General features: G+C 38.6%; 1 pseudogene; it reads left to right on the forward strand.

Annotated features, from left to right (window-relative positions):
* The first annotated feature begins 5904 nt into the window (after positions 1-5904).
* LOC108707250 lies at positions 5905-18254 on the forward strand (annotated as a pseudogene).
* Positions 18255-19875: the final 1621 nt, after the last annotated feature.

A 19875-nucleotide genomic window follows, 5' to 3' on the forward strand; every position in this document is an offset into this window, starting at 1 on the left:
GAAAATCCAATTGACTTTGTATTGGATCCTTGAATAAATATTCAAAATTGTCATATTTTGTATGTAATGAAACCTAAATTAAAATATGCTTTGCTGTGTAGTAATTTGGAAGAACAAAATATGATGGTTTTGAAGTTTATTGCTGCTTGTTTCTTTACCTTTTTCTAGGGAGATGCAAATGGTTCTAGATCAGTTATTCAATTTGGTTTAATTTAGTGTACTTTTCTATTACAAATAGAAATTTTACTTTATTCAGGGGAATCGTTGTCACACCCTAAACAGTACAGGACCCATAGGTTACTAGCTTGAGTTACTATCAGGCAATATACAAGCACCCCAAGCACTAATTACATATTGACTAGATTCAAATTGCCCTGAAACATCAAGGGGGAGATTTATCAGAATGTGAGTTCAGATTTTAATAAATAACTCACTCGCGTTCTATTCATTCCTATGGGATTTTTTTGGGGATATTTATCAGCGGTTCAAAATTGGAACGCACCATTTGAAAAATATCCCATAGGAATGTACATAACATGAGTGAGTTTTTATTCATTAAAATCCAAAATCTCATTTTGATAAATCTGCCCCCAAATGCTGCATATGACAAACATCAAACTATGGCAGTATGCAACAAATATACAAAACGAAGGAACCAAGGTCCCTGTTGGAAAATGTGGTCGTTTTGGAGTCAAAACTGCAAGTACCCTGTTCCCTTTTACATGAGTCAGTCCTACTGTGCCTTTGCATTAAACATAGTCATGAAAACAAGGGCATAAACAATCCTACATAAGTAATATCCCACTTTTGATCCAGCTGTGGTTGACTGAGGAAGTTCATTATTTAGGGCTCAGCTCTTGTTGGCAGAAAGTCTAGAGTCACCTGTAAGTTCTGGTTCTGATGCCACTACCTAAAGTCTTGTAGGGGCACAGTTACTAAAACTCGAAATTTTCTCTTTTTTTTTAATTGAAACAAATTCAACCTAACTCCCAAACACGATCTGGCTTAATTTACTAAAAATTCAGAGTGACAAATGGGAAAAGTCTCGACAAAATCGTGTGACTTTTTCTAATTGCTGCCCGAAAAAAACAAACCATTCGGATTATCCAATGAAAACCAGTGTCAAACAGCCCAAACTATCAAGAATCATGAAGGCAAAAAACATCTTCAAATTGTTAAAGAGACTTTTTTTCTTCTAAAAATTCAGATTTTTATCATCTTTTAAACTCGAACAGAAAAATTAGAGGCTTCATAAATAGGCCCCTTCGTTCTGAGCTGGAGAAGCACAAATGAGCTTCCTCCATGCGCACACATTACTAGAAACAGCAGCTTTGGATAAGTTCTGAGAATAGATGTTGGGACAACTGACTCTTAAATAGAACAGAAATGGCTTTCCAGAAAAACTACTGATTGGGAAGTCTACCCCAAGCTTTGATCTGCTCTTGAAGGTAATGTTCCCGTAATTCTTATTTGTACAAAAACGGTTTTCATCCTGTCATTGTTTAGCAACCTGTTATCTGCTTTACAAACAACAAAGAAATACTACTGCTCTACAGCTGTAATGGAACTTAAAAGTCAGTCCCCTTGGCTACATTGTAGATAGATGAATAAATGCAGACCACAATATAGCAAGCAACAATACGTGGATTATTTTTTAAATTAAAATGTGTGCAGTTAAGCTGCCAGTGGAGGAATAGAGAGAAAGAAAAGGTATAAATTCAAAGACAGACCCCCATGTTCATACACCAGAACCAAAGAATCAACAGTATTACAAATTAATTATTTTTTTAGATGACGTATTTTGAATTCCTGTGTGCCTGTATATAGTAATGAATCATATCTATTACTTGTCTCCATATGATTTGCAGCCACAAGATGGAGCTATGAATCGTATTTGGTGTTAACTCTGTAGGTGGGGTATCTTGTGGATTCTTTAACCAGTATCCAGATTTGTCAAAATACGCGTTCATGAAAACAAAAAAACACGGGCGAGGTAAAAAAAAAAAAACACATGCATTCCTGAATGATAGCTTATTTAAGAAGAAAAGTGACAACATTTTGCTATGCTTTTTTTTTACGGAAAGAAAGTCACATGTCAGCGAGACTCTCACTGTCCCATTTATTTTCAATGAGGCTAAAAATCTCGAATGTTTTAATAAACTGGGAAAACAAATAAAGTTGTTTGAGAACATTTCCATTGACTTCTATACAACCTCGCCGTCTTATTCTTGCTTAGTTTTTTTCTGGCGACTTTTCATTGGTTTTCCTTTAATAATTTCTGACTATTCCAGGTTTTGGAAAATACTCTTGCATATTCTGAAACCGCATTTTTCTTTTTATCGAGAAAAAACCAACTTGTTTTTTTCTATAAATCAGCCCTGTAGAAGACCCAATTTTTATATTTTCCCATTCCTCCTATTTAGTGCAAGATATAATTCTGCACAGCTGCTCCCAAGGCTCACCCCCTGTCTGTTAGTATTTCATGCATCTTCAATTCCAGTAGTTAACGCCCTCCGAACTATTTTAAAGGACACATATAGGATAAATGAAAAACCCCTTATTTTGTAGGCAATTATAAATAATATATGGTGTTGGTGTCACATTGTGTTAAAAATTAATATTATCTTTGAAAATAACCTTTTATTGGAGTTCCTCATAGATGTTCTCTGGTCCCTGTCTGTGTTTCAAATGAGGGTTGGGCATGTCCTAACGGTCCCTGCCAGAGGCACAGTAGGAGGGGGGCAGCCAATCACAGCCCTGCAGTCACACAAGCAAAGACAGGCTTCAGTTTCCTATCAGGTCAGTCTAGCTGGTGATTGGTTCCTATCCTACAGTGCAGTGAGCTGAGTGCCACTGACTCCCCTGCACAGACCAGAAAAAGAGGCTGCAGCAATTGGAATAGATGGGCAGGACTAGTGGGGTTTTTGTTGTAATTTTCAATAAAGTAACCAGAAACCAACTTTTTGAAGCACATTCTTTTCATATCTAAGAGTTTAATGCACTGGTACATTCTTGTTTTTTACACAATATGTCTCCTTTAATTCATATAATTCCTTCACTATTGTGCAGTGCTTTACAAAGCTTGTTTTCCGTTCAAATCAGTATCTGCCATAGAGGAGCTTACATCTAAGGGGGAATTTACAAAAGTGGTGTTAAGTACAATTTGAATAAATTTTGTTCCTGTACTCATGGCACAAGGTGAGATGTTGCATCCCAACTGCATTCAGAGCAGTGATGTGGAACAGGCAAAATAGAAAAGAATGGTCTCTGTTAATTAAAATGGACCGCAAGAAGAAACACTTGCATGTAAAGGTGACAATACACTATTAGATCCGCTTAACCCACAAACACACAGACCAACTTCCATAATGTAATCAAGTAGATTGGCACCACAAGGCACGGTTGCTTGTACCAGTACATATTGGCACCCAGGTGTGGTACAAATGTATCTGCAAACTAAGCCTTTGTGGCCCTTATAATACAGTATCTACGCAAAACAATGTGCAACCTGTTTCTATTCTTTCTATAACATTGCTTTCCTTATTATTCTTTACTTATTGACCTAACCATCCTTCATTCACACACAGGACTCCATAGTTGAGCAGACAATCACTGTCTCTTTGTTCAGTAGAGTGCTTCCAGAACTTTCATTATGTGCCATATATGCAATGTCTCCTAGCTATACTGTGTTCTACTCACCGCCATGGTTATATATAACCAGGGCTGCCATCATGGGGGCATGGGAGGTACTGCTGTATCGGGCCCGGGCCTAAAGGGGGGCCTGGCTATATAGAAAAGTGCAGCACAGCCGGGCTTGAAGGAGCTGAATTTGAAGTCCGGAAGCTGCGAAAGGAGCCGAAGTTGAAGTCCTGAAGCCACGAGTTCAGTTCTACTGAACACTAATGTATATTATTTTAATTATGTGCATTATTATGTGTATTAATTATGTGTAATATTGTGTGTGTTGTCCGTGTGGTCTTTTAACTGTGGTGTGGAGTGGGGCGGGCAGTTATTAAAGGGGTTGTTCACCTTTAATATGATGTAGAGAATGATATTCTGAGACAATTTGCAATAGGTTTTCATTTTTTATTATTTATGGTTTTTTAGTTATTTAACTTTTTTATTCATGAGCTCTACAGTTTGCAATTTAGTTCCTAGGGCACAAATAACCCTAGCAACCATGCACTGATTTGTACAAGAGACTTGAATATGAATAGAAGAGGGCCTAGCTTGAAAGATAAATAACAAAAAGTAGCAATAATAATCATTTTGTATTCTTACTGAGCATTTGTGGTCTTGAAACGCTGGAAAGGGTCAGAAGAAGGCAAATAATTCAAAAATGGTAAAAAAAAAAATAATGAAGACCTATGGAAAAGTTGCTAAGAATTGGCCGACTTATAACATAGTAAAAGTTAACTTAAAGGTGAACCACACCTTTAAAAGAAAAAAAATAAATAAATATATATATATATATAACCATACTACTTTGTTAGCCTTGTGTTTTAGCCTTATACGTGCATTAAACAATACATGATAATATTTGGGGTTTAGTGTTTCTAGAGAGGCAGATAAAACCACTCCTACTATACACACAATAACAATACAGATATGGATGACATCTCTGGATAGGAAGTTCGCTGTCGCACCCTGTTTAGGTGAGTCAAAGGCTGAGCCTGGCTACCTGCCAGGTTGGCGGGTTTCCAGCCAAATTGGGCTACTAATTTAAAGCCCAGGTGGATTTTGAAAGTACAAACTAGCCAAGGTACAGATTTGGGCTACTTTTTGGGCCTTTGGTTGTTTGGACTTTGGAAACCAGCCAAAGTTTTTTCTTCAACTAATGTGCCTGCGTCTTCCAATGCATGTTGGGTAATGTCGTTTTTGTTTAACAATTTGCCAAGTTTATTGTAAGACTACAATACCCAGCATGCAATGGGACTGACTTGTGTAGAAGTCTGGAGTTACCAGATTTATGGCTCTGTACCTAGGGTTGCCACCTTTTCTGGAAAAAAATACCGGCCTTCCTATATATTTATCTTTTTTCCCTATTAATAACATTGGGATCAACTATCATTTTTACTGAACAGGCCGGTAAAATACAGGTGGCAACTCTATTTGTACCCCAGTCTCCCATCACTCTTAAGTACTCTAACATTTTCAGAAGACGTTCCTCAATTTCAGACAATTTTGGGGCAAAAATTTGCTGGCCACCAAAATGTCTAGAGGTTGCCCTGTTTTACCAATATTTATTGAAACTGTATTACAGGGCCCTTCCTTGGGCTAGGGTTGCCACCTTTTCCTAAATTTCTTACCGGCTGGTGGGGGGCAAAAACAAAAAAGGGGTGGAGTGTAATGTCAAAAGGGGCGGGGCTACGATGTAAAAGGGGCAGGGCCGCAGCACAGAGATTTCAAGATGGAGAACTAAAGTTACGTTTCCAGGGGATTGGGGTGGGATGAGGGGTCTTTTTAAGGGTATTACGGCCTTGGCAGCTGTTTTTTTCCGGCTAGGCCAGTAACATACCGGCGGGTGGCAATCCTACCAGGGACCCCCTCTGTAGTTAAGCCCCTGGTGAAGGGGCAAATCTGTCCCATTGGAAAAACAGTGAAAATTTTAAAATGGAGTAATTCGACTTCTTTTTCACTGCACATATTGTGCTATTTTTGGGCTACTTTTGAAGTGCAAAAAAGAAAAACTTACACTCGCACACCCTGGCCGTCCGAAGTCAAACGAACTCCAGGTGCTTGATGTTTAGAGGAATTGGACAACCTCGGAAGCAGTATAGATACAAGACACACCAGCACAACATGGATAATTCCAGCAGGATTTGACCTTGCTCGTTTATTTGCGGATGCAACGTTTCGGGGCGCCCCGAAACGTTGCATCCGCAAATAAACGAGCAAGGTCAAATCCTGCTGGAATTATCCATGTTGTGCTGGTGTGTCTTGTATCTATACTACTTTTGATGTGCCTCTTGGCTAGTTTTGACTGTTTTTGAAAATTAGACCTGGCAACCATGCTACCTGCAGACAGTGGGCGTGTCCTTAACGTGCCCTGTAACGTGACGAAAAAAAAGACGCTGGTAATGGGGAGGGGGAGAGAGATACAGGTGAGAGTGTGACTAAGGCAAAATGGAGCGGTCGGGGCCGTCTCCTCCCTGAGAGAATTCTATTCCGAGTAGCGCTGTTCTGAAAGGGAGAGGCTTTGAGTGAGGGGAAAGTATTGGCCGCCTCCCTGGAGGTGCTGAGAGGAGGTTGGAGTTATGTGAACGGGCTGCAACACCTGAACGTCCCCCCCTCGCCTTATTCACAGCAGGTGAGAAAATATAAAGTGTCACTGGCAGAATGTTCCTGAACGGTAACTCACGGAGTACTTAGAAAGCCTAGGTCCCTTTATTACTTTGAAGTATATTTCATCAACTCTCCTGTGGCTCCTCCCACTGCCAATGACGTACATTATTTATGGCGTTTCTCCGTCTGCTCCTCTTCTGTGTTTTGTGTAATGTTTATTGTCAGCTGACTCGCTCTTCTCCTGCTCAGTGTTTACTATAAGGAAACCCCTATGTGCTGGGGATTCTCTATTTGAAATGGTGGTTCAATGCCTTAAAGGGGTGGTTGACCTTTAAATTAACTTTGCGTGGTTATTGAATGACTAATTTTAAACAGCTTTGTAATTGGTCTTAATTTTTCCCTTATTGTTTTTAAATGTTTTGCCTTCTTCTTCTGGTTCTTTCCAGCTTTCAAATGGGGGTCACTGACCCCATCTAAAAACAAATGCTACAGATTAATTGTTTCTTTTTATTGCTCATCTTTTTATTTAGACCCTTTACTAGGATTTCTTATTCCAGTCTCTTATTCAGATCGGTTCATGGTTGCTAGGGTAATTTGGGCCATAGCAACCAAAACTGAAACTACAAACTGGAGAGCTGCTGATTAAAAAGCTAAACTCAAACCACAAATAATAAAAACCATTTGCCATATGTCTCAGAATATCATGAATAACTCCTTTAAACCAAACTGAAGCCTAGCAATATAAAATAAGATTACCTGTCAGCCAATGTAATTTTTAGTTACCAGGGTCAGCGACCCTAAAAACTCTTATCACATTTTACAGGCTTTGCTGAAGGATAATGAGATGGTTTAAATTTTTTTGTTTGGGAAAGCTCCTTACAGTGGCATAACAATGGGGGAAGTGCACCCAGGCGCTTTTACCACCAATATTTATGGAGAGAAATCTAGGTTATTCATTTCTATTTTGACCACATTGGTTTCTGGAATTTGTAAATCTCTTTCTGTGGGTCCAGAATCGCAACACACCCCTATCTTTCCTGCTCTGGTATAAAGGGAGCTGCAGCCTGGGACCACTCGCATGTACATTATGGGACTGTAATAAGCAGTGTATTGAAATTGTAATAGTGGGTTCCATGTTTATAAGGTTACTAGATAATATTAAAAACTGGGGATATATTGAAATAATTTTATGTTTCCTGAATTTCTCACCTGTCTAAAGAAACGGTAACACCAAAAAATGAGTGTTTTAAAGGAGTGACCGTTTAATATATTGTTGCCCTGCACTGGTAAAATTGCATCAGAAACACAATTATAGTTTATATAAACAAGCAGCTGTGTAGCAGCCGTTCAAGCACAGGATACACAGTAGATAACAGAGAGGTTTTACACAGCAGCTTGTTTGTATGAACTTTGGTCGTGTCCCTGAAGCAAACACAGCAGTTATACTAGTGCAGCGCAGCAGTACATTATATTGTCATTTTTTGGTGATACTGTTAAATGCATAGGGGCCTTCCAGGTATGGAAAATATCATTATGGGAATTATGATGTTTGAGATCGATGAGATTGACTGGTTACATTAGTGTTAATTCTATGTACCATCTCAAAGCATGGGAGTAAGAAGCAGCAGGAGATCCAGGCACAGCTCTCTCTAAAGGAGGCCTGCAACTGCTGAGCCTTCCCTACACTTGTTAGGCACTGTAGTTGAGTTCAGTGCTATACAGAAATGCCTCTAATTAGATTTAAGTTTTTTTTTTTATAAGCAGGACCCTCTAATATCAGTGTTATATTTCCAAACAATATTATGGTAAAGGTCTGTTTAACTTACCCTTTGCCCTAGCCGTGTAACAGCTGTTATTATTATTTAGCATGCATTTATAAAACACCAACATATTCTGCAGTGTTGTACAATAAATGGGCCAATGTATTAAACATACAGAAAAACACACAAAAAGCACCAATAACCACCAAATACAAGAGGTAAAAAGCTATTGTTATAAATGAGCTGGGACAGGTGAAGGGAAAGGTCTGTGTATATTCTTCACTGTAAGAATTTACAGAGTATTATTTGGTAAGTGATGGATTATTTGAAAGTCATAATGCATGTTTTTAAGGTTCTTTTCAAAATGTAACCATTAATAGTGCTGCTCCAGCAGACTTCTGCACTGAAATCCATTTCTCAAAAGACAAACATTATATTTAATTTTGAAATCTGACATGGGGCTAGACATATTGTCAGTTTACCAGCTGCCCCAAGTCATGTGACTTGTGCTCTGATAAACTTCAGTCACTCTTCACTGCTGTAATGCAAGTAGTGATACTCCCCCCCCCTCAGCAGCCTAACAACATAACAATGGTAAGGTAACCAGACAGCAGCTCTCTAACACAAGATAACAACTGCCTGGTCGATCTAAGAGCAGCACTCAATAGTAAAATCCAGGTCCCACTGCTACTTGTGTAGCTCCAGTACAATAATATACAAAGTAAAGTGAGTATACAAACTGTAACTACTGCAAAACAGTTGCATGATATTGACAGCTGCAAGGAATGGAGAAGCCACAGCAATCAGCAGCCTGCTTTCAAGAACTTACAGTAAAATTAACCCCTGCTAAGTAATACTTCTTACACGGGTTGAACTGCCCATGTCCTCTTTCAGCAAAACTGCAATTCCCAGAATCTTATGACCAAAAAAAAAAGATTTCATGGAATGCCGGAAGCTTTAGTTGTTTAGGTTAGCTGGAAAGCTTAAAATTTGTAGTTGTTTTCAGATAGATCCCCAGAAATAACAACTTTTTCCAACCACTTTTCTATGTGTGACCGTTTTTCTAATATTAAAGTCTGGCAGGCCAATCGCTGACCCTGTAAACTGTTCTAAATTGATACATTTAATTTATACATTTATTATTTTTGTCCCTGCTGAGCAGAATCTCTGGATTTCATTACAGGCAACTGTTAGAATTGATACAATAGTTGCTAATAGTCCAGAAATGCTGCTGAGAAATGTATCAACTAAATGTTGCAAAATTGTAACCGTTTAGAGTCCGCACCTGAATTACTGAGCGGCCAGACTCAAACACCGGAGACACAAACATTCAACTTTAAACTTAGATTTTGGAAAAACAGTAAAAAATAAATAATGGAAAGTGATTGAAAAAAGTCATTTTTTTTCTGGTGAACTATCTGAAAACAACTGAACTGAAAACAACTGAACTGAAAAAAGTGTTTGGAAGGTAAACCGCACATTTAAACATTTCTGCAGATCTAACTACAGCACTCGATAGTAAATCCAGGTCACATTGCGACACATTCAGTTACATTGGCAGACACATTACAGTAGGAGAAACAACAGCATGCCAGAAAGCAGTTCCATCCTAAAGTGCTGGCTCTTTCTGAAAGCAGGCAAAATGTCCTGAAATGGCTGCCTACACACCAATATTACAACTAAAAACAAATACATTTGCTCGTTCACAAATTAAATTTTATATTGTAGAGAGAATTATTTGCAGTGTAAACTACTTCATAAAAATCATGACAGAATCCCTTTAATTTGCAATTCTAGCAAACACTATGGTGTTCCTGACCTTAACACGAGCCTACTGTGTTTTGGTTTGACTCCAGATCTCTAGAGCAAGCGTTTGATGGCTTTAAGCATAAGGGCAGAGACACACGGTGAGATCTGGAATTTTCTATTTCTTTATACAAAGGACAATAAATAAACAGAATAAATAATTTATATAAATAAATGTTTCAGTAGATGTGGTTAAGGCTGGTTCTTTAAAGGAAATGCTTAGGGCATATATAAAGCAGTTTTAAGGATCTAAAAAGAGAATTAAGTTTTTCATCAATAGATTAGATGAGCTAACTGCTTCTATAGTCCTGCCAAATCCTATGTTACTGGGCTACAGCACTTTTCCAGCTAGCTAAGCAGCAAGGTGCTCAGATAAGAAATTAGATAAAATTGACCTGTAATTTAGCAATAAGTTGCTGATACTGGAGTGACTTAAATAAATTATAACTCAGAGAGTAAATAACCACTACTACTGTTTTTTTTATAATGTAAATATATTGCAGGGTGCAATCACAAATGTCTGGAGGAGGCTCATCTTCAGGACCCAGATCAAAAGACAGAAACTTAAATGGCCGTTGGGTGCAGTATGATGAGGTACCAGCCAATTCTCGTCACCCAGAAAGCAACCTTGAGACACTGCATGATTGTGAACTTGATCTAAGCTCTGATCCATTGCCACACCACCTCTTCCACTACACCCTCCATTTGGGCCTGAATTCTACCCAAGTGATAGTGAAGAGCCAGTCACAGCATTGAACTCCGTCCTGTTAGAATGTTCATTCCAGATTCCTGGAAAAAAATCTTTAAGGATAAAGAAGAAAATCAATGGGAAAAGCCAATGGCAGAGATTAACTATATATCAGGAGGCGTTCCATGCTCTCCTCCACGGTCACCCTCTCTGCCTGCTTCAGAACCTCATGGAAAAAACTCAGTAGGAGATTCAAAGACTGCTGCTAGTTCCTACAGAGACCCGTATGGTGGTTCAGGGGGTAGCTACAATTCTAGGAGAGAAGAAGAAGCTATGTTGCCTCATGACCCCTATGGCTCTTTGGGACGCCAGACACAGACGGTGAAGACATACAGTGAGCGAGTAGAAGAATACAATATGAGATACGCCTACATGAAATCTTGGGCAGGCTTACTAAGAATCCTTTGCATTGTAGAACTCCTCCTTGGAGCTGCTGTATTTGCTTGTGTTACAGCTTATATTCACAAGGATAATGAATGGTACAACATGTTTGGCTACACTCAGCCATATGGATACACTGCAAGTATGCAGGGAGGTTACTATTACAATGGCCCCAAGACTCCATTTGTACTTGTTGTTGCTGGGTTGGCCTGGATAGTGACCATAATTCTCCTTGTGCTTGGCATGTCTATGTACTATCGGACCATTTTGCTGGATTCTAGCTGGTGGCCTCTAACAGAATTTGGCATCAATGTATCTTTATTTATACTTTACATGGCGGCAGCAATTGTTTATGTTAATGACACTAACCGAGGGGGGCTTTGCTATTACCAGTTATTTAACACCCCAATGAATGCATCATTCTGCAGAGTGGAAGGTGGGCAAACAGCAGCCATTATTTTCCTGTTTGTCAGCATGCTTATGTATTTCATTAGTGCAATGGTTTCCCTGAAGCTTTGGAGGCATGAATCAGCCAGGAAAAGACGCGAGTTCTTAGGTCAGGAGGTAAGAATCCATCAGTTTTGCATGTGGGGCAAAGAATTTAACCACAATGGTAAATAATAATATTAATACATACATCAGAGGGAAGAATACATTTTTTTTTTGGCCTTTATGTTGGGAGGTCGGTGTAAAACGAAGTGCTTAGAAGCTTTTACAATCTGGTCTTATATGGACGATCCTTCATCCTTTCATATGTATTTGTAGGGATCATGACCCTTTTTTTTTTTTTTTTTGCCAGTTAAAGGGTTTGTTCACTTTCAAAACTTTTTCCAGTTTAGTTGTTTTCATATAGTTCACCAGAAATAAAGACTTTCCAATTATTTTCTATTTGTTACCGGTTTTCTAAAACTGAAGTGTAACGTTCAATTTTTCACCTAAAGCAGCTCTGGGAAGTAGTGATGTGTGGGTGGGGATTTCCCCGCGCCCGCACCCGCCCACATCCGACACCGGGTTGCTATTATAGACCCACGCCGCCCGCCCCCACAGATGACGTCACAAAAGGGGCGAGCAGGCGCAGCGTCTATAAAATACGAACCCTGAAGTCGGAAGCTGGCATTTGACGGTGGCCACCCGTGAAGAAGAGTGCAGGGTCGGCCCGAACCCGCCCCAACCCATGGGTCCACATCACTACTGGGAAGGGTTCTAAATCGATACATTTAATTGATACATTATTTATCTTTGTCCCTGCTGAGCAGAATCTCTGAGTTTCATTAAAGGCAGCTGTTAGAATTGATACAATATTTGCTGATATTCCATAGATACTGCTGAGAAATGTATCAACTCAAATAGCCTCCAAATGTAGTAAATTGCAACAGTTCAGAATACTAAGCTGCCAGAAAACAACTGAACTGAAAAAAGTATTTGGAAGTTAAACAACCCCTTTATATGTGATAAACCAGAGTCTAATCAGCCATATACTTTTTTTTTCGGAGATGCAATACATTTTCTATGAGTATTCATATTAGTCTGAAATCACTGGCCAACGTGTGTGTTAGGTAACTAAGAAAACAGTGGGCTGGTGGAAGTAGCCCCTGTTACTCCCAAAAATGAAACTGGACAGGCTGACTTTCTCTGATGTTCACTTTGTCCCGTCCAACATTCGTAGTGATGAATTTTGTTGTAACTCCTAATGTGCTAGCCAAACACAAAACTTCCGAGTCCTATATTGGGGGCGCTTCTATCTATTTGGCGTCTAACTGTAGGAAACAGGAATTCACTTCTGTATTTGTTTTTTCAGATGAAGCCTAATCATGTCTCTCCCCCAATTTTCATGGTAAGTCGCAGTTTTCAATTTGCTTAATAGCTATACCTGTAGTCATTTTGTGGTCCTACCAGATACAGACACCGTAAAATAATCATTCACCAGAGTTGCACACATTCTGTGTGTGTCTTGCCAGTATTACATATATATATTTTTTTTTCCTATAGCCCTTGTCATTTCCCTCTGTAATAGGCTTGTTTGCAGTTCAGTCCCTGCAATCTAGGCACCTAACTACAATAACAAAAAGTCCTGTGCAAGTAGTAGCATGCGCATTTCCAATCCTCTGGAGCCTGCCTTCTAGAGAACAAGAGCTTACCCATGAAAAGTTCTCTTGAAGTGCGCACCAATCAAAACGGCTTACTATGGTAACCACAGTGACGCACAAAGCTGAGGATAAAATAAAATGGCAGCTGTGAAGAAGGGGGAAAGAACAATAACTTGCAGAGTAGCGACATTGGAGAAAGAAGCTACAATTTAAAAAAAAAATACAAGTTCGTGATCAGGTACACACAATGAGCTGCTTTAAAGCAGAACTATCACAAAAATGAACATTTAATATAAGATTTCTTGTACTGAAGTAAGAAACTTTCAAAATACAATTGATTAAAAATTCTGCATTTTTTCTGAAATAATCAAGTTTATCTTCACTATTCCTCTATCAGCATTTGTTTTTCTTCATTCTGTCTTCATGCAGGAGTTGGGTGTCAGATATTCATTGACAGTTAGATCCAATATATCTTATAGGGGGCTTCCTTTCCTAGCAGATGTATTACAGCTCACTCAAATAACTGATTCAAGTACAAACAAAACAAAATAACTGCCCTTTGCACAGATTCTGCATCTAGAGAAACAGGGATTCTGGTGATTTTAATAGTGAGTTCCTTTCGATATATTGAATCATTCATCTGACACCCAACTCCTGAATGAATATAGAATGAGGAGAAACATGCTGAGAGACGATAAACTTGATTATTTCAGAAACAGTACAGAAGTTTTAATTGATTGTATTTAGAAAGGTTCCTATTTCAGTATGATGAAGCTAATATTAAACATTAATTTTCGCGATAGTTCCCCTTTAATACAATGTGACTATCAAAAGAAGCCTTACATTGTCCTTAAATAAAGAGCTAAAAGTTCAGATAATACAAATTAGTATACAAAGGAGGAATGTTTAGATACGTCATGCTGTGCTATAACTATATCCTAACAGAAATATCATTTCAGATTTTAGAACTTTAAACGAAACATAGTAACATAGTAAGTAAGGTTGAAAAATGACACACGTCCATCAAGTTCAACCTTTTAGTTTTTTAGTTTTTTAATCTGCCTAACTGCTAGTTGATCCAGAGGAAGGCAAAAAAAACCCATCTGGAGCCTCCCCAATTTGCCTCTCCAAAATGGCAATCGGACTAGTCCCTGCATCAACTTGTACTATGAGCTATCTCCCATAACCCTGTATTCTCTCACTTGCTAAAAAGCAATCCAACCCTTTCTTAAAGCTACCTAATGTATCCTTTCTTTCTTTTAGCGTGATGTGGCACTAGGAAACGGCCATATCAATGACGTCCCAGTTCAGCAGAGAGAGATGAAGCCTGAGCTTCTCAATGGATACATCCCAGCAGGACATATACCAAAACCCATTGTAATGCCAGACTATGTTGCGTGAGTATTATGTATTAGCATATCATGTGGTATATAAAAAATATGAGAACACAAGTATAATTAAATATTGGTGGTTGTGGTTCAAGTTGTGGACTGTTTGTCATGTTCTTTGTTATTTCTATACTTTATGTTGATGCTGCATAAATAAAAGTCAATAACAATGTTTGTATCTGACACGCTACACACTGCTTTATGCAGATTATCCATTATTTACATCAGTCCTTGCCTTTACCATGCACATTCTAGAGTCGGTATCCTCAGAAGCAGTGCAAGACATTTTCAGACATTTTGTTATAATGATTTTGGTTTCTGATAACAAGTAAGCCCTCCATGTAGTATGTTACCTTCCCCACCACCCATTGCTTTAGGCCCAGAAGAGGTGGATCCTTAAGGGAAAAATTCAGACATGTACACATCTTTATTTTTTTTTCCACTGTGCAGGAAATACCAGGCCATAAAGTCAGAAGATGAACGAGACCGATACAAAGCAGTTTTTAATGATCAGTTTGCGGAGTACAAAGAGCTTCATGCTGAGGTGCAGGCTGTTATGAAAAAATTCAGTGAGCTGGATGCAGTAATGCAGAAACTACCTAGGAACCCAGAAAATCAGCATGTAAGGGATCTCTGCTTTTCTTGGGCAGCAGTGCTGCCAGGCTTTCTGGGTGATTAAATGACAAGACATTAAGTGGTGCTGGGATTTTTAGTATGAACTAAAGGTCCTTTTTGCAGGGTTTCCAATGCATAATTTATAATTATATATGAATACATAGCATAGCACCACTCTTAAAAAAAAAAAAAAAAAACCTGTCACCTACATATAAAAAGCTGTATAATCAAAGTCCTTTTCAAATTAAACATGGAACCCAAATTCTTTTTTTTTTTTTAATTTAAACATCCATACCTGTTATAAAGGTGTTTAAATATCTGAGCTGTCAATCAAATATTACCTGCCCGCCTCTATGCCTGAGGCAGTCAATTACTTTCACTTTCCATTCAGCAATTCCTGGATGCGCATGGGCCTTAGGTCCCTTATTCTGGTGCATACACAAGATTTTGGGGTGAAACACAATTTGTCTTAATAACAAATTGCTGTGATTGTTTAATTCTGAGACTGAAGGAAACACCATTTAAATAATAAATATAGTGTAAGTTAAGTTTATTTTGCTCAACTAACATAATAGAAAATAATTTTGGAATAATGTCTTAAGGTGACATGTCCTACAATCTTAGGCTTGTATAAATGTGGGTCAGTATGTAGCCCAAACACCTTGTTTGCATTCATCTTAGAAATGATTATTATGCTATGTAAACACACGTTCTGCTTATTTAAAATATTTTGATATTGCATTGCAGGCCATAGGAGGTATTGCTGTTTTATTGCTGTATTGCAACCACGTCATGTGAAAAGTGGTACTGCAACTCATGATGGCCTGTGAACAACAATAGCCCAGCTTTTTTCCTGTGTGTGTGTTTAAAGATAAATTCGTGACTTTAAGAAATGGTGATCCAAATTACAGAAACACTGTACCAGATCCCAAGCATTATGGATAATAGGTCACTTACTGTATATTACAAATCACCAAGGCAGAATGATTGTATTGCTCACAACTTGATGTGTCTGGTAACGTGCTACTTGCCACTTTAATCCAATTCCCGTCTAGCATAAAAATATTCTTTTATTTTCAGGAATATGAAAGGATAGCAAATGTTCTTCAGGAATACCAAAAGAAAAAGAATGTGAGTATAAGAAACCTTTCTGTGATTCCATTAGCCCCTGGTATGCAATCTAAACATTGTGAAGCCCAGTCCCTGGCTGTTTTGTAATGGAACACTACATTGTATTTTTTGAATGGTACAGAGTAAAGAATAAGACTTAAGAATACAAGAGGCTTGTGAGAGTACTCCAAGGGTAATTAAAGTATACTGGATGAGTAATTGCTCTGGTCAAAACTGCTTCAGAAGAGAGGAGTGAACATCCCCTAGCACATTCCTGTGTTTTTATGTTGCCTTAAGCCTGTAAAATAGGTGTTTGTTTTGGAGCTCACTCCCCTATAAAAAGCTACAGCAGCCTGTAAGTTCAATGCCAAATAATTAGATGATTTTCCTAAGATTGTGCAAGCAGGCCAGCGATACCAACCTATTAAAACCCTACTTAAACCCTATTAAAATAACTACAGTTAAATAGTTAGAGCCACCAGTATGGTTTTTGGAAAATGTACGCACTTGTACAAATTGAATTAACGCTAAAGATTCGGGATCCGTTATCCGGAAACCCATTATCCAGAAATCTTTGAATTACTGAATGGCTGTCTCCCATATATTCCATTTTATCCGAATAATCCAAATTTTTTTAAATGATTTATTTTTCCTCTATAATAACTAAACAATACATTGCACTTGATCATGAAACGTAAGATATCATTAATCCTTATTGGTTGTAAAACCATTCTATTGGGTTTATTTAAGGTTTACATGAATTTCTAGTAGATTTACAGTATGGAGATCCAAATTACAGAAAAGTTTCCTCTGTACAAGTTATGACCAAGCCTATGAGGTATTTGTAGTTGATATGCCCTAAAACTAGGGATGCACCGAATCCAGGATTCAGCCTTTTTCAGCAGGATTCGGATTCAGCCTTATCCTTCTGCCCAGCCGAACCGAATCCTGAATCCTAATTTGCATATGCAAATTAGAGGCAGGGAGGGAAATTGCATGACTTTTTGTCACAAAACAAGGAAGTAAATAATGGTTTCCCACTCCCACCCCTAATTTGCATATGCAGATTCGGTTCTGTATAAGGCTGAATCTTTCACAAAGGATTCGGGTGTTCGGTCGAATCCAAAATAGTGGATTCGGTGCATCCCTAACTAAATCACTTAACATACTGTAACGCCATGGCACCAATCCATTGTTTTCTGTGAGGCTGGCCCTCTCTTTGCTGCTGGTACAGCCTCTACTCTTCAGTCCAGTCTTTCCACTAGATGCTGCAACATTGTTGGTGGGATTTGCTTCCATTCTGGAGCATGAGAATTAGTAAGGTTAACAGGTGCCATACTTTTGGGCCTTTAAAGTCTGTACGGATTTTCTCCTCCTAAATGTTTTTATACAGTATTTATACTGTAAATGTTATTGGAACAAATGGCTGCCAATTATGCATATGACATTTACACTGCTACATTGTGTTTTTTCCCCAATTAGGAGCCAACCTTTCTAGAAAAGAAAGAACGATGTGAATATCTGAAGAATAAACTGTCGCACATCAAGCAAAGGATTCAGGAGTATGACAAGGTCATGGACTGGAATGATGGATTTAATTGACTTTATGTGAAGCTTGATTACAGCTTTAAATATGCAAATGAGCCGAACTTCAACTATATTACGCTATTCATTGTTTTTATTTGCCTATGAATACAATATGTTGATACACTGTGAATTGCTTAATCAGCCTTAATGTTTATATTAAGTGCAAGCTACAACTGAAAGCTGTGTAAATCTGTACTGATGGAAAACTACTTTCTTACAGGGTGGCCCTCACAATGTTTTTGAATTCTACACTGAGAATGATTGCTACCTTTGTTTGATTAGGGCAATGTCACACAAAGTGAATTGCTGTTACTGGCAGCACTGATCACTCACCAATGCAGTTAATGAGAACTTGTAACAATGTCTTGATCTGAGTAAAAGCAAGTGTATGCCAACTTGATTTTATACATCTTATGACTTTTATTTTTAGTCAAAATAATTCTTGAATATTCCAGTAAAGGGTCACTATTGTAAAAAAAAAAAAAAAGAATGCTCATGGCCTATTGAATGAGACCTTGGTTGAAAACCCTTTGCTGCCAATGACAGCCTGAAGTCTTGAACTCATGGACATCACCAGATTCTGGGGTACCTCCTTTTTAATGCTCTGCCAGGCCTTTACTGCAGCGGCTTTCAGGTGCTGTTTTTTTGTGGGCCTTTCTGTCCGAAGTTTTGTCTTTAACGAGTGAAATGCAGCTCAATTGGGTTCAGATCAGGTGACTGACTTGGCCATTCAAGAATATTCCACTTCTTTGCTTTAATAAATTCCTGGGTTGCTTTGGCTGTATGTTTTGGGTCATTATGAAAAGTCTCCCAATCAATTTGACTGCATTTAGCTGGATTTAAGCAGATGGTAGGGGTCATTTATCAACACTTATCAACACAAATTTGCCCATGGGCAGTAACCCATGGCAACCAATCAAATTGCTGCATTCATTTGTCTACTTGCAGCTGGATTCAAAAAGCTAATCTCTGATTGGTTGCTATAGGTAGAACTGCCCATGGGCAAATTTGCCCAGTGTTGATAAATGAGCCCCAGTGTCTCTGAACACCGAATTAATTCGGCTGCTTCCGTCCTGTGTCACATGATGGATAAACACTAGTGTCCCAGTGCCACTGGCAGCCATGCACGCCCAAGCCATCACACTGCCTCCACCATGTTTTATAAATGATGTGGTATGCTTTGGATCATTAGCTGTTCCACGCCTTCTCCATACTTTTTTTCTTGCCATCATTCTGGTTGAGGTTGATCTTGGTTTCATCTGTACAAAGAATGTTTTTCCAGAACTGTGCTGGCTTTTTTAGATGTTTTTTAGCAAAGTCCAATCTAGCCTTTCTATTCTTGAGCCTTATGAGTGGCTTGCACCTTGCAGTGCACCCTCTGTATTTACTTTCATGCAGTCTTCTCTTTATGGTAGACTTGGATATCGATACGCCGACCTCCTGGAGAGTGTTGTTCACTTGTTTGGCTGTTGTGAAGGGGTTTCTCTTCACCATGGAAATGATTCTGTGATCATCCACCACTGTTGTCTTCCTTGGACGTCCAGGTCTTTTTGCGTTGCTGAGTTCACCAGTGCTTTCTTTCTTTCTCAGGATGTACCAAATTGTAGACTTTGCCACTCCTAATATTGTAGCAATTTCTCGGATGGATTTTTTTCTGTTTTTGTAGCTTAAGGATGGCTTGTTGCACCTGCATGGAGAGCTCATTTGACTGCATGTTGTCTGTTCACAGCAAAATCTTCCACATACAATCACCCCCCTAAAATCAACTCCAGGGCTTTTATCTGCTTAATTGATAATGGCATAATGAAGGAATTGCCCACACCTGCCCATCAAATAGCCTTTGAGTAAATTGTCCAATTACTTTTGAGCCCCTGAAATGAAGTGATTGTGAGGACTGTGTGGTGCACGTCACTGGTTCAATGCATAAGTTCATATATGGTGATTGCTAGCGGTTGATGATTTGATAATGCACATGTACATTACAAAGCAGACAGGCTCTCATGCAGCAAACTCTTCCCTTTCCAGATTTGTTTCTCCCATGCAGTATACTTGCTAACACTCAGCTTTTTGCATATCTGTGTCTTTTATTACCTTTTGTACATTTTAAT

The sequence above is a fragment of the Xenopus laevis genome, chromosome 1S (assembly GCF_017654675.1).
Source record: "Xenopus laevis strain J_2021 chromosome 1S, Xenopus_laevis_v10.1, whole genome shotgun sequence".
Taxonomy (NCBI): domain Eukaryota; kingdom Metazoa; phylum Chordata; class Amphibia; order Anura; family Pipidae; genus Xenopus; species Xenopus laevis.